At 40.3% G+C, this 12,787-nt stretch overlaps 1 pseudogene; it reads right to left on the bottom strand.

The window, feature by feature from the left end:
* Window positions 1–8,939: 8,939 nt before the first annotated feature.
* On the bottom strand, window positions 8,940–9,064 carry LOC128775384 (U4 spliceosomal RNA; annotated as a pseudogene).
* Window positions 9,065–12,787: the final 3,723 nt, after the last annotated feature.

Here is a 12,787-nt window from a genome sequence, read left to right as displayed (position 1 = left end):
CGGGGACGGAGGTAGGATGGCGGGGGCTCCCCCCGGCGCTTCCTGCAAGCGGCAACTCGCCCGGCGCGCCCCACGCCGCCCCGGACGCCGGCGCCTGCACGTTCCAGCGCCTCCGCATGGCCGGGAAGCCAGAGGGGCCACCGGGGCGCCCGGTCCCACCCCTGTTGGGCCGCACCGTTTTCCCTGCAGGCCGCCACTCTTTTTTCTTCGAAATACCCTAAAGAATCCACTAGCCCGAGCAGGGCTTGGGCGGCAGAAATTGGTTGATAGGTGGTGGTTTGGCTGAGCGATAGAGTTCTTTACCCACCTCGTCTCTGCTCTTAGCGGACTAACCCACATCCCATACCTTCCTGAGAGAATCTGTTCTCCCCCTCTTCGGGCCACCGCCCCCCAGTCTCCTCCACCCATGCCCAGTTTGGGCCTCAGGGCGGGTGAGTTAGATTTGAGTTAGACGATTTTATCAGAAGGCACAGGGCAGGGGAAGATGTCCTAGGAGGTTCAGTTTACAAACTACAACTCCTTAAGAAGTTTCAATTGAAGTGACTGTCATTGCTATTAAAGGTAACCATTCAAGAATGTCACTCGTTTCTATTCCTAGCTGAGTGAGCCCTTCATAGCCTGCCCTCAGGCTCCCAAGAATTGAGACTCCAGCGCGTTTCCTCGTTGCCTTTAATTATAATAACACCTTGTATGTGTTGTGTAGAACGTTCTACTTTTCAAAGTCTGCCTGTCGCAGTATTTGACTTTGTGATCCCAGGTCCTGTGGGAGTGGGTTAGGATGAGGTAAGAAAGTTGCCACACAGAGAGCCCAGCTGCCGTGATGGAGATAAGGTCCATTTATTGCGTGTCTGCTTGTGCTAGAGGCTATGCTTCCCCATACTTTTTCTTTACTTAAAAAATTTTAAGGCTTATTTTTAAGAGAGAGAGAGAGAGTGAGCAGGGAGTGGGGGGAGAGGCGCAGAGACAGGGAGACATAGAATCTGAAGCAGGCTCTAGGCGCTGAGCTGTCAGCACAACAGAGCCCAATGTGGGGCTTGAACTCACACAGACCTGGAGATCATGACCTGATGCTTAACCTGGTGAGCCACCCAGGCACCCTGCTTCCTGGTTACTTTACATCCATTAACTCTGAGCTCCACTAAATTTTTGCAAGTGTTATTTCAATTGTTTGAAAGAGGACATAAGACAGCGAATGTTTGCAGAGTGGACAGATCCCTGTCCAGTCCTTCTCACTGCAGACCTTGTGAAACAGGACGGTGCCTGGCTGCCTGTAGCTGACTGCTCATGGAGCTCAGAGTTCACAGAGAACCACACCAAGATACTGGTTCAGGTACGTCCTCAACAAACTGAAATCTGAGATTGGTCATTTCCCAACATGCCTCACAACATTTACTCCCCTGCACTGTATCTCTTTTATTTCAAGTCCCTGCCCTCATTGTAGGGTCACCCCAGTTTTTCTTGTGGTACCATTTTACTACTGAGTGACTCAGGCCACATCGTTGTGCCATTAAGAGCCCACATGTCCCACACCTGAGGCTATACTGCTGGAAGATGTTCAAGTTCTGAGGGCAGCTGAACAGGCCATTTGCTCAGTCAGCGATCCAAATGGTGGCTTCCAAACACTCAGGACAGTCTGCTGCCCCTGCCTCCTGGAGAGGCGGCTCCTGTGTGTTTGGACTTACATGCTTGATGTGCTGATTCAACATGTTTTATCCATTTTTGTATAGAACATGGTGATAATGACCAGGACTCTGTCCTGGAATACTAATATTTAGATTATCATAATCAACCATGTTACAGAAATATCAAAAGGAAAATAGTATTTAATACATAACTACTTAAGAAATCATTTTTAGGGGTGCCTGGGTGGCTCAGTTGGTTAAGCATCAGACTTTGGCTCAGGTCATGGTCTCATAGTTTGTGAGTTTGAGCCCCAGTTGGGTTCTGCACTGACAGTTCAGAGCCTGGAGCCTGCTTCGGATTCTGTGTCTCCCTCTCTCTCTGCCCCTCCCCTGCTCATGCTCTGTCTCTCTCAGAAAAGAAATAAACATTAAAAAAAAAAAAAAAAGAAATAGTTTTTGAACACAGAAGTATTACCTAAAACTTAACTTTTAAACACACTCTTTGAGGTAATGAGTGGAAATAATCCTTTTGTGGTTAACACACACCAACAAACAACAGAAAGATATAGGCCGAAATACCTGCTAGAGTCTCTCATGAAACAAAGAAGGGCATGGTCATTGTTTTGTGGCTGTGGGCGACACACTTAATCCCTTGTTCTCTGATGTTTCTCACCTGTAATGTATATACAGAAAGAGATTGGAGTAGATTGTTTCTAATGTCCCTCAAGCCCTAAATTCAGATTCCCTTCCTTTCTTAAAAATAATGGTAATGGATTTCAAGTTCTGAAAAGCATTAACTACTTCCTTAACCTGCTAACTGAAGTTCTGTTCTAGGCTACTTAACTTGAACCCAATATGCAATGTAAAAACCAAAAATGTTGTAAAAACAAATCTGATTAAAATCTTGCATGACTCTATGGGATAGTTGAGTATATCTCTTTATTGCAAAAAGGAGCATTGCCGCTTGATTGAGATTATATTACTAAATATATAAATATTGCTAAATATATAATCTAGGGACAAAGAAAAATAGTTTTATCTTAAACCTATCCTGACAAATGTAAGTGACTGTGCTGGTCATGCTGAAGGACTAATAACACATTATTCATATAGATGAAAATGGTTGAAAGATCAAGAATTACCAGCAACTCTTCCAACTGTAGCTGTAGAGGCCTACCATTTGTAAGACAGATGCAGTTTCACTTAATATCTCTCAAAACTCAGTTTTCTCAGCTCTGAAATTAAGGAGGTAAGAATTACACCAAATGATTTCTTAGGTTCCTTTCAGCTTACCTCCTGTAGTAGCTCATGGCCCTGAAAAATATGCTCACAGTTACTCTATTTCCACCTAGTGGTGAAACAGAATATTTCTCTTTGGTTTTCTTTGATGAATGTTAGTAGTTGGTCAGCTTCACATTCCACAATCTCACACAAAAGTTTGGTGTGTATTGTGTAATTTTATTTAAACACAACTTCCTAATTACAGTTTGAGTAGATAAATGTGCCTCCCACAAAGTTGATTATAGCACATAATCATTTCCTAAGGACCCCAAGCACTGGTGGCCTAAAAGTTTGCACCTGGTAGAGAAAGAGCACCACATCAAAAGCAATCATTGCAGCAAATACGCAAAGCAATCCATGTTCAAACAACTGACTCTTTTCTAAGTACATGGGCAGATTAAGCAAAAAGGAGGCCGGGAATGGGCAAAGAGAACACTATAAAGCAATACCTCTGAAATTTTAGTGTGCAAACAAATTACCCAGGGATCTTGTTAAAATGCAGATTCAGTAGTTTCCACAGCAGGACACAAGATCGTGCATTTCTAACAAACTCCCCGGTGAAGCTGTTACTGGTTTGGGGACCATGCTTTGAATAGCAAAGCTGTAAAGTATGCAAGAACTTGCATATGGTTTCGATACATCAGAGTGACTTTCACTTCCCTACATGAGGATTTCTGATTATATCTCCATAAAAATATAAAAATATATAGAAAAGACAGAAAATCAGACAAACTCACTCCAAAACTCATCGTACTCAACATTGAGACTTTTTTCTAATTAACCTGAGGTCGCTATTTTTCTGGCTGCTCACTGGAAAAGAAGACTTCGAATGGGGTAGGGAGGATGGATACCATGTTTATTTCAATCTAATTTCTTTCTTAAATTTTATAACCAGTTGTTTGACCCTGATTCTTCCATGTCCTTCCCTTCCATGCTTTGCATACCCAGCCTAAAACCAGATATTCCTTAAGAAAACCCCATTTGGAATCAGTTCCAAAAGAAAATCCTAGTAAGTGGATAGAGCAAGGATCTGCATCATGTCAGTTGTCTGTAGCAGCAAAACTTCCCAGATGAGAATAAGGTCAGCAAGCTGTGCAGCTTAAGGAACACCCGGAATATTAACTTATATCCAGCCACGGCAAGCCACCATTCCATCAGTGGAAAGTTGTTTTCTTTTATGTTTGGTAATGAAATTATTTCTCATGAAAGCATTTATAAAAATGGAATTACTTTACGAATTTTGTCTTTTTACTTAAAGTAGTTTGATTCCTACCCAACATGCCTGTAAATGGGTAACCATGAAAACTTTCTAGTTGCTTAAATAATTAATCAGAAGTATGTGCTTGCTAAATTAACTGGATGTGAGAATAGAGAGAAAATGAGACATTGCAAAAGTTACAGGAGAAGTTATAAATTTTTTTTAAAGTTATAATAAAATGCTGTTGGTTTTAAATAAGGCAGGGGATATGGTGGCTCAGCTCAGTGTAAGATCAATCCATTTTGCTTGCCGACATAGATCTTTCTACTGTCCAGACATATAGTTTGGGATATGACATTTGCCATTAGCTCATGGCAACGGATTGCAGAAATACGTAGCCCTTTCATGCCTCATGTGGGTGGTATTCAAAGTGTTCTGGATCTAAAACACGACATGTAAGGGGGCATCTTGAAATAGAGCAGGAAGATGCTTGTAAACTCACCCCAACAAGCACAAAATCTTAGTAAAAACACTGCGCCTACCAGGCAGCACAGCCTCAAAACAAATCCCTTAGCTACCTCAATCTCCTCAAGCCCAGCTCCAGCCAAACTGCCCCTCCCAATATGCACTAAATTATATACAAAGTCTGGGGCTGCTCCAGCCCCAGGCACACAGACAAGTTCATAAAGGGTAGCTTTACCCTTTGAAAATTGCAAAAACAAAAAACCTCCAAATCAGATTTTTCCATGGGAAGAGGCCAAATTCTCTCCTTGCAAATTATACTTCCCCATTTTTTCAGTCTCACTTTGCATGTAGTATACTTTAAGTATTTTCCCCCAGATTCTAACACAGTTTGATCATTTTTCTTTATTAGTATTTATCCTTAAGTCTGGATTTTTATTTTTTTAAGTTTATTTATTTTGAGAGAAACAGAGAGAGTGCACAGGGAAGGGGCAGAAAGAGAGAGAGAGAGAGAGAGAGAAAATCCCATACAGGCTCCACACTGACAGCACAGAGTCCGACTGGGGGCTCAGTGTCACAAACCATGAGATCACGACCTGAGTCAAAATCAAGAGTCAGACGCTTAACAGACTGAGCCACCCAGGTATCCCCATAAGACTCGATTTTTAAGTCAAATCTACAAAACCACAGGGTTGCTTGCTTCTGGGCCATTTATCCTGATGGGTCAGGCCCATAGCTTCCTTTCGTCTGAATTAGCTTTTAAGAAAAATCATCAGAATTTAATAGCCTACCTAAATCTGACTGAAGACACCCTTCTCAATCCTAACTCTGGTCGTCTTTACTTAGTGGTAGGAAGAGCTACTCTGTAACCCCTCAGAGACATACACTGTGCCCGCAAAACAGCACCAAGCTGATTCTGTGCCCTGCTTTAAAGGAGTCAAGCGACAGGATGGATACCTCTTGTTCGTCCACTTGTAAACACCATAGGACACTTTTTGTTCACATTGCATTGACCACACTTAAAGATATAAATTCAACAGCGTGTAATGAAAGGTTGGTTTTACTCTCACACATTTCCCTGTGCTGTCCTGCCTCTCGTATCCCCGCATTCCTCCTTTTACAGCACAAGCTTCTCAATTAAGTGACTCACACATTAACAAAGAGTAAGAAACCGATCTGAGTTTCCAGCGAACCACATTTTGTTTTCTGGGTTGGCTAAAAGCTGTGATTTCATACAGGAACAGGGAGGCCGAGTAGGTATTACCATGGAGGGCAACCATGATCTTGGTTTGGGTCTAATTTAGGAGGTGGGATAAAGAATATTTGTGCTACAAATCTCAAATCTTGTCACCTATTTTGCAGCCTCAAAAGACATAGTTAATCCCTCAGGGTAAAGCTGGGGCTCCTAACGGCCCTTCTGCATTGGTGGGTTAGCAGAATTGAGCACACTGTTTTTTGTATAGTCAAGATGTTGTGTTGTCCTGATGTAATTACAAACAGTGCTCTCTTTCACTCCAAGTATCTCAGATTGAATAATGTTGGAGGAAGACTTGTGAGATTTAATTCTCACCTATGGGGCAACTCCAAAGCCTAAGTTTCAAGTACAGCATTATTGTGGCACTCTAGTATCATCTAATGGGAAAAAGTGCTATGGGACCATAGTCAGCCTTTCCCGCCTCACACGACATTGTGCAAATAATATGTCATGTGTGGACTACTCTGCTCGCTCACAAATGAAGGGCCGGCAGAGCTTTCCACACAAGACAGATTCCTTTGATTCAAGCCAGCCTACAATTTTAGACCACCTAATAATTATGTGGACTGGATTTTAGTCCTTGTCTTCAAGGAGTTTGTTAACCTAAACTTACATCAGCTAAGGAACTCCCTCCCCACCCCCCTTTTTTTTCATTTAACCAACATTTATTAAAAAGCTTCTGTTTTAGTTCAGAACATTCGGAAAATTCCCAAGTATGACATGTCTTTGAAAATGTCAGATAAATTCATTTTATCTTTATAATATTAAGTGAATTTCCTGAGAAGATACCACACAATCTTTTGGGGGGTGAGGGGATACATAGTCCTATTGCTTTCAATTGTATCCCGGAAACTCTAGATTTTTGTTTGTTTCTCTGAATGGGTCATCTCTTTGACAGGAACCAGGTGGGTGTACTAAACAGATACATCCTGTTGAAAATGAATGTGCCAAATGCCACAAAGCCACCATCTAATCAGCTGGTTAGAAAGATCTTATCTAAGAAATATTGGGTTAGAGACCGTGATGCAACCCACATCACTACCCAGCTCTCCCTGTGTTTTAAAGTGAGTTCTTCACCATGAACTCAGGAATAAAGTGACACTTGGCTGTCCCCAAGGTTGTGGTGAATGCTGAGATACACAGCTTGCATAATAAAATCTGCCAGTGTACAAGTCAAAACAGGGATTCTGTACCACCCCAGCCAGATGGGTAAGGACCGGAAAAACCTGCTGTGTCTCCTTGCTCATGTCATTGACATCCTCTTTTGTGAGAAGAGACTCAGCAACAAAGTGTAATGATTTTACTACACCTGCTCTGATGCCCTTGGCTTTCAGTAGAAACTATACTTGGTCCATAGGGGAAGATTATGGTTCTGTTAGGACAAGTTTTATTGTATTTGTTACATGGTATAAAATAGTATGACTTCTAAAGCTACGTTATCAGTACATCATACAAAGTAGTAAAAACTCTAGTCAGTTTAAAACAAACAAACAAACAAACAACTGATAGAGGTATCATAACGAATCCTCTTAGAAGCTGCGGACCCAAACCAGTCTTGCAAAGAACCCCTTACACTGAACTATATCCTGAAACTCTTTTCTTCTATTCTAGAATAGTACCAGATTCTAGAAACAGGAAAGAATGTCACTTACTAGTGTCCCTTTAAATGTTACTTACTATATGGAAGTTAGTTATGTCATTTACTATATGGAAAAAAATGTTGTTTTAATTGACTGTCACTCCATTGCATTGCATATTTGCATTTTGGCTGACATAACCATTCCTAATGTATATTTACAGAAACAAAAGTTTGGTTTCATTATGGAACAGAAGATCATAATATCTCATATTATCTAATATCTATATAATCTAATATGTCACTTGAAAGCAGGTGAGGATATAAATGATTAAAATAAAAATCACTTCAGAATTCAATAAACCTTTCAGTTATCACTTTCCAATAAATATGAACAGTGACACTAAATCTTGTGAGAAATGTAACAGGTTTCCTTTTGCTTTAAGCTTTACTGAGCTAGTGGCTGCAGCCATTCATTTCATAGGGCAAGGCTCTAGCTCATTCACACCCCGATCTTTCTCAACCCAAAGCCTTAAGACTTCGGTGCTCCGAGGGAAACTAGCTAGTTCAAGTCACCAGCGCAGATTCAGAAGTAACACTTGATCTCTGGAGCCCGCACCCAAGTTGTATAATTTTTAATTGTACATTTTGGCAGTAATTCCTGGTCAGACCTGATCGGGACCCAATTAGCCGTTGTTGGAGCAGACATATTATTAGCAAATCCTTTAAAGTTATATAGTTGCATTTCTGAATATGGATTTGTGACTTGGGTTCAGAACTAAAGAAGAATCTTAAAATCCTAGAGTTTGGAGGAATTATAGATGTCTTCTACTTCAACTAAAGCCCATTAGGATTCTCTCAATACAAATAAAATCAGGCTCTGCTTAAATCCTTCTGTTAATAGAGGCCTCACTTCCTCACCAAGAAGCCATTTCTATGTTTTAATAGTTCTGATTGGGAGAAAGCCATAATCTCTGTTGTGCTGAGATCTGCTTCCAGTAATTTCTAGATATTGGTCTTAGTTTGACCCTCTAAAATAACAAAATGCTTGCTCACTTATTCTTCCGTGGTGGCTCTATAAGCCTGTAAGTATTGGATGATGATATTTCATCAGTATAAAAAAATTGCTTAGATACACAAATGTATTATATATAAAATACCTGGGAGATGGGGCGCCTGGGTGGCTTGGTCGGTTAAGCGTCCGACTTCAGCTCAGGTCACGATCTTGTGGTCTGTGAGTTCGAGCCCCGCGTCGGGCTCTGGGCTGATGGCTCGGAGCCTGGAGCCTGCTTCAGATTCTGTGTCCCTCTCTCTCTGCCCTTCCCCCGTTCATGCTCTCTCTCTCTCTCTCTCTCTCTCTCTCTGTCTCAAAAATAAGTAAACGTTAAAAAAAAATTTAAAATACCTGGGAGAGAGAACTATAAATAAAACTCTATAAAATATGTTATGTGTATCCATGTGCATATGCGTGTGTGTGTGTGTGTGTGTGTGTGTGTGTGTGTGTGTAGAGAGAGAGAGAGAGACAGAAAGAGAGGAAGAGAGAGGTATGAGTTACAGCAAAAATAATATTGAAAAAGAAGAATAATTCCAATTACATTTTCAATTTCGATTAGCAATAATCGCGCCTCGGATAAACCTCATTGGCTACTAAGCTGCCACTGCGCAAAGCTACGTTTTCAATTTCGAATAAGCTTAGAGGCCAGGAAGGACCAAATAATGACTTTAAGTTGTTTAGCAGGACTATTACAAAACGTTCTGAAAAAGAATCATTTCCACTCAAAGTAATTAGAATACTTGCATAATCTAACTGCAGTTGGTGCCTGAATAAAGTCTTTCCAGAGTAAGAAATACCATAACCACAAATCCTATGTTTACCAAGAATGCCAAATGTATTCAGTAATTATTTAAGCATTTTAAAGAATACTTTATAGGGAGAAATACTAAAATAAAAAATAAGGCAAGAGGAATGGCCTAGAATTTAAATTTTTCTATCAATTCATATTTAGTTTACGAATTGATGATTATAGCAATGCTAGTATACGGATTTTAAGTAGCATGGAGAATTTAACACTATCATTAAGTATGCAATTGTTTGGCCTCCACCTTTGTTCCTCAGGAAAACCGGAAATCGTCATAGCAATATGTGTCATAAATACAGGCACACAATTTCCTCACTATTTAAACTGTAAGGGACCTTTAGATTCCTTAGTTAAACTTCTTTTTAAAAATGTCACAATTTCTCTGGCATCAGTTGTCCTCTGCCTTCACTTAAGCTGGAAAAGACAATCTTAAAAAGATTAGCTAAGGGACACCTGGGTGGCTCAGTCGCTTAAGCGTCCAACTCTTGATTTTGGCTCAGGTCTTGATCTCACGGTTTGTGGAATTGAGCCCTGACTCGGGCTCCACACTGAGCATGGAGCCTGCTAAGGATTCTCTCTCTTCCTCTCTCTCTTTGCCCCTCCCCTGTCTCAAAATAAATAAAATAAGCATTTTTTTTTTTTTTAAAAGATGGTTTAAGAGTCGAGTTAGAACAGTACTAAGGGACTTAGTACTTTAGAAGGTATTTAAAGTACTTTAAGATAGGCCAGGCAAAGAAACACTAGCATCACTCATAAACCAATCATTTTTTTAAGTATCCACCCTAAAGGCACAATGTTGAAAGAACAGTGGCCTAGGATGTAGGAGACCCTCTTTCTAGAATTTAATCTGCTACAAACTAACTGTATAAACTTGGATTTTTGTTTTCTCACTGTAAAAAGAAGAGAGAAGAGAGTAAATCAAGTTTCAAGGATGTATATTATTAATTTCACATCTTTTTAAAATATTTTTTTAAAGTTTTTATCTATTTTTGAGACAGAGAGAGACAGAGCATGAGCAGGGGAGGGGCAGAGAGAGAGAGGGAGACACAGAATCTGAAGCAAGCTCCAGGCTCTGAGCTGTCAGCACAGAGCCTGACGCGGGGCTTGAACTCACAGACTCTAAGATCATGACCTGAGATGAAGTCGGATGCTTAACTGACTGAGCCACCCAGGTGCCCCATTAATTTCACATCTTTAACAACCTAGAAAGAAAGCTGCCATTGCCAAAAACAACAACAAACCCCAACTGTACCTTTTAATCATTTGTTATCTAATGTAAGGATGAAATATAATGGTTGAAAATTAAAATTCATGCCAGTGATTGTTTTCAGACTCAGACCCCTGAACAAATTTTATAATATAACCTTCATTCTTCCTGCCCAGCCCCCCTTCTGCCCAGCAAGATCTTGCCGAAGGGGGTGTTGTAAATAGATGGAAGGGTTCCCGGAGTTAAGGAAACTGCAAGTGAGCAATTTTCAGTGATGGGAAGGTGGGGGAGGTGATATTCACACATGAGATCCACAATAACAGCTCACACACACACAAGTCAGTTTTAAATATTCACTAAGTGCAAAATTTCAGATATATCTACTTTTATTATTATTTACGTATATAAGGTTCAGATCAAACCATTCCAGTCAAATAAGACTTTTTCTACCCTTTCTTTTTCCTCTCTTCCCCAACTCTAGAGCAGCCAGAGTAGCTTGGGGCGGGGGTGGGGGTCAGACTGGAAGATAGCTGAGAAGTCTCCACCCTTCCCTGACAGAGGGTTTTCAGTCTGAGGGACAGGAGGAAGCTGCTTTCTGCCTGCATAAAAAGACCCCTCTTTAAACCTACCGGTCACACGTGTACTGACTTAGGCCTATGAAAATGTACAAGAGGGACTCTCATTTGCCCATACTTCCTCTTCCTTCCTTAACCCACTCTTGCTTTCCTTCTTTTTCACTGCCTACCAAGGATTTCTAGTGTTTCTTGAAAAACTCGCCAGGGTCTATGCCAAATGTATTATCTAAATCAACTAAGTCAATGGATGCCGTGGAGAGCAAATGGCAAGAAGACAGCATGAGTAGATTTGAACATGAATACCTCACTTTTAGGTTACTGGGTATGTTTATTTTTCTTTACTATCACCAGACACTTGATATCAGCACCATTCTACACATGACTCCATGGGCCAAAGAAAAGGTAATGAAGAACACTGATGCCGTTTTGGAAATTAGTGACCATTCATGTAATAAAAAAGAGAAAAAAAGAAAATCAAGAGGTTGATAATGGACTTTGTGGTTAAAGAAACTGTGGGGGAGAAAAGAACTTTGGGTACTGGAAATACGATAGAGATTAAGCCTCTCTTAATCTTCCATTCATTATTGAGAGATTACATCTCCATTTCTTCTTCACCCATTTAAGGTGTATGAGGCAAAGAGGGGAGGTTCTCTTTGAAGGCTACAGGTTGAACTTGCTTGTTCAGTTTCTCCTTAACATCAGCAAGACGAAAAATTATAGATACATGTACATTACTTACAAATAAATTAAGAATGCCATTCTCTTTTCTACTCCACACCATCTCCAAAGTCTCACTGAACTTTTCAAAGACAAGTTAAAGTAATAGACATTTAATTTTGCAAATTTATTTCTGGAATTGTTCCTGGACCCAGGATTATTTAAGGTAAATGATCATATCTCACAGGTTTTCTCTTAACTGAGTAAAAAGTAGGAATAGTTCATAAGGATTTCTGAAATAAGAGTGTTAGGATTTATAAGGAACTTTAATAAGAGGCTTTGACCTACTTAAAAAAAAATGGGTCAGAAGTTTCAGGCACCTGTTGTCTGTTTAATTAATGCTACCTTCTAGAGTGATGTATTGCAAAAGGTCTGATATCTTTCATCCAAACACTATGATAAGCATTAGATGCATTAGGAAGACCTCAGTGTTCATTTTAGCACAGTGTCCAGGCTTAATGTCTCATCCTCTCAATGGCTTACTTTGACATTGCTCTTTTCAGGCCAGTGAATCAACAATGATTTATTAACATCATTTTAAAGTGGTTTTCATACATGAAATCATCACACTGGTATGCTGCCATATGTTATTAAATTATCTATGTTCATAGCATACACTTCCAGCCAGGGTGTGAACAGTTACATTTAGGGAATAGGTCACAATGACAAGAGACCCCGAAGACAGCTTAGTTACCTGGGGTGGAATATATAAAATCCCTACGCTGCATTCGGACAGAGGTGATGCTTCTGAGCTCCCAACCTTGCTAATAAACATTAAAAATTGAGACTAAAATGTAAAGTGGGAACCCTATTCAGAGCCGGTGAGATTGTAAATTGCTACAACCACTTTGGAAATCTGTTTGGAATTATCTACTGAAGGTGAATGTTTATACCAAGAGACATGTGTGAAACTGTTAATGGTAGTGATATCTGTAACAACCCACAAATGGAAATAACTCAGATGCTCATGAACAATAGATTGGGGTTTTCATTGTGGTGTATTCATACAACGGAGCAGCATTCAGTAATGAAAAT

The sequence above is a fragment of the Panthera pardus genome, unplaced genomic scaffold, assembly GCF_024362965.1.
Source record: "Panthera pardus isolate Hobbes unplaced genomic scaffold, ASM2436296v1 HiC_scaffold_7, whole genome shotgun sequence".
Classification (NCBI taxonomy): Eukaryota; Metazoa; Chordata; class Mammalia; order Carnivora; family Felidae; genus Panthera; species Panthera pardus.
The sequence above is the reverse complement of the archived record's forward strand: the minus strand, read 5'-3'. Positions and strand labels throughout refer to the sequence as shown.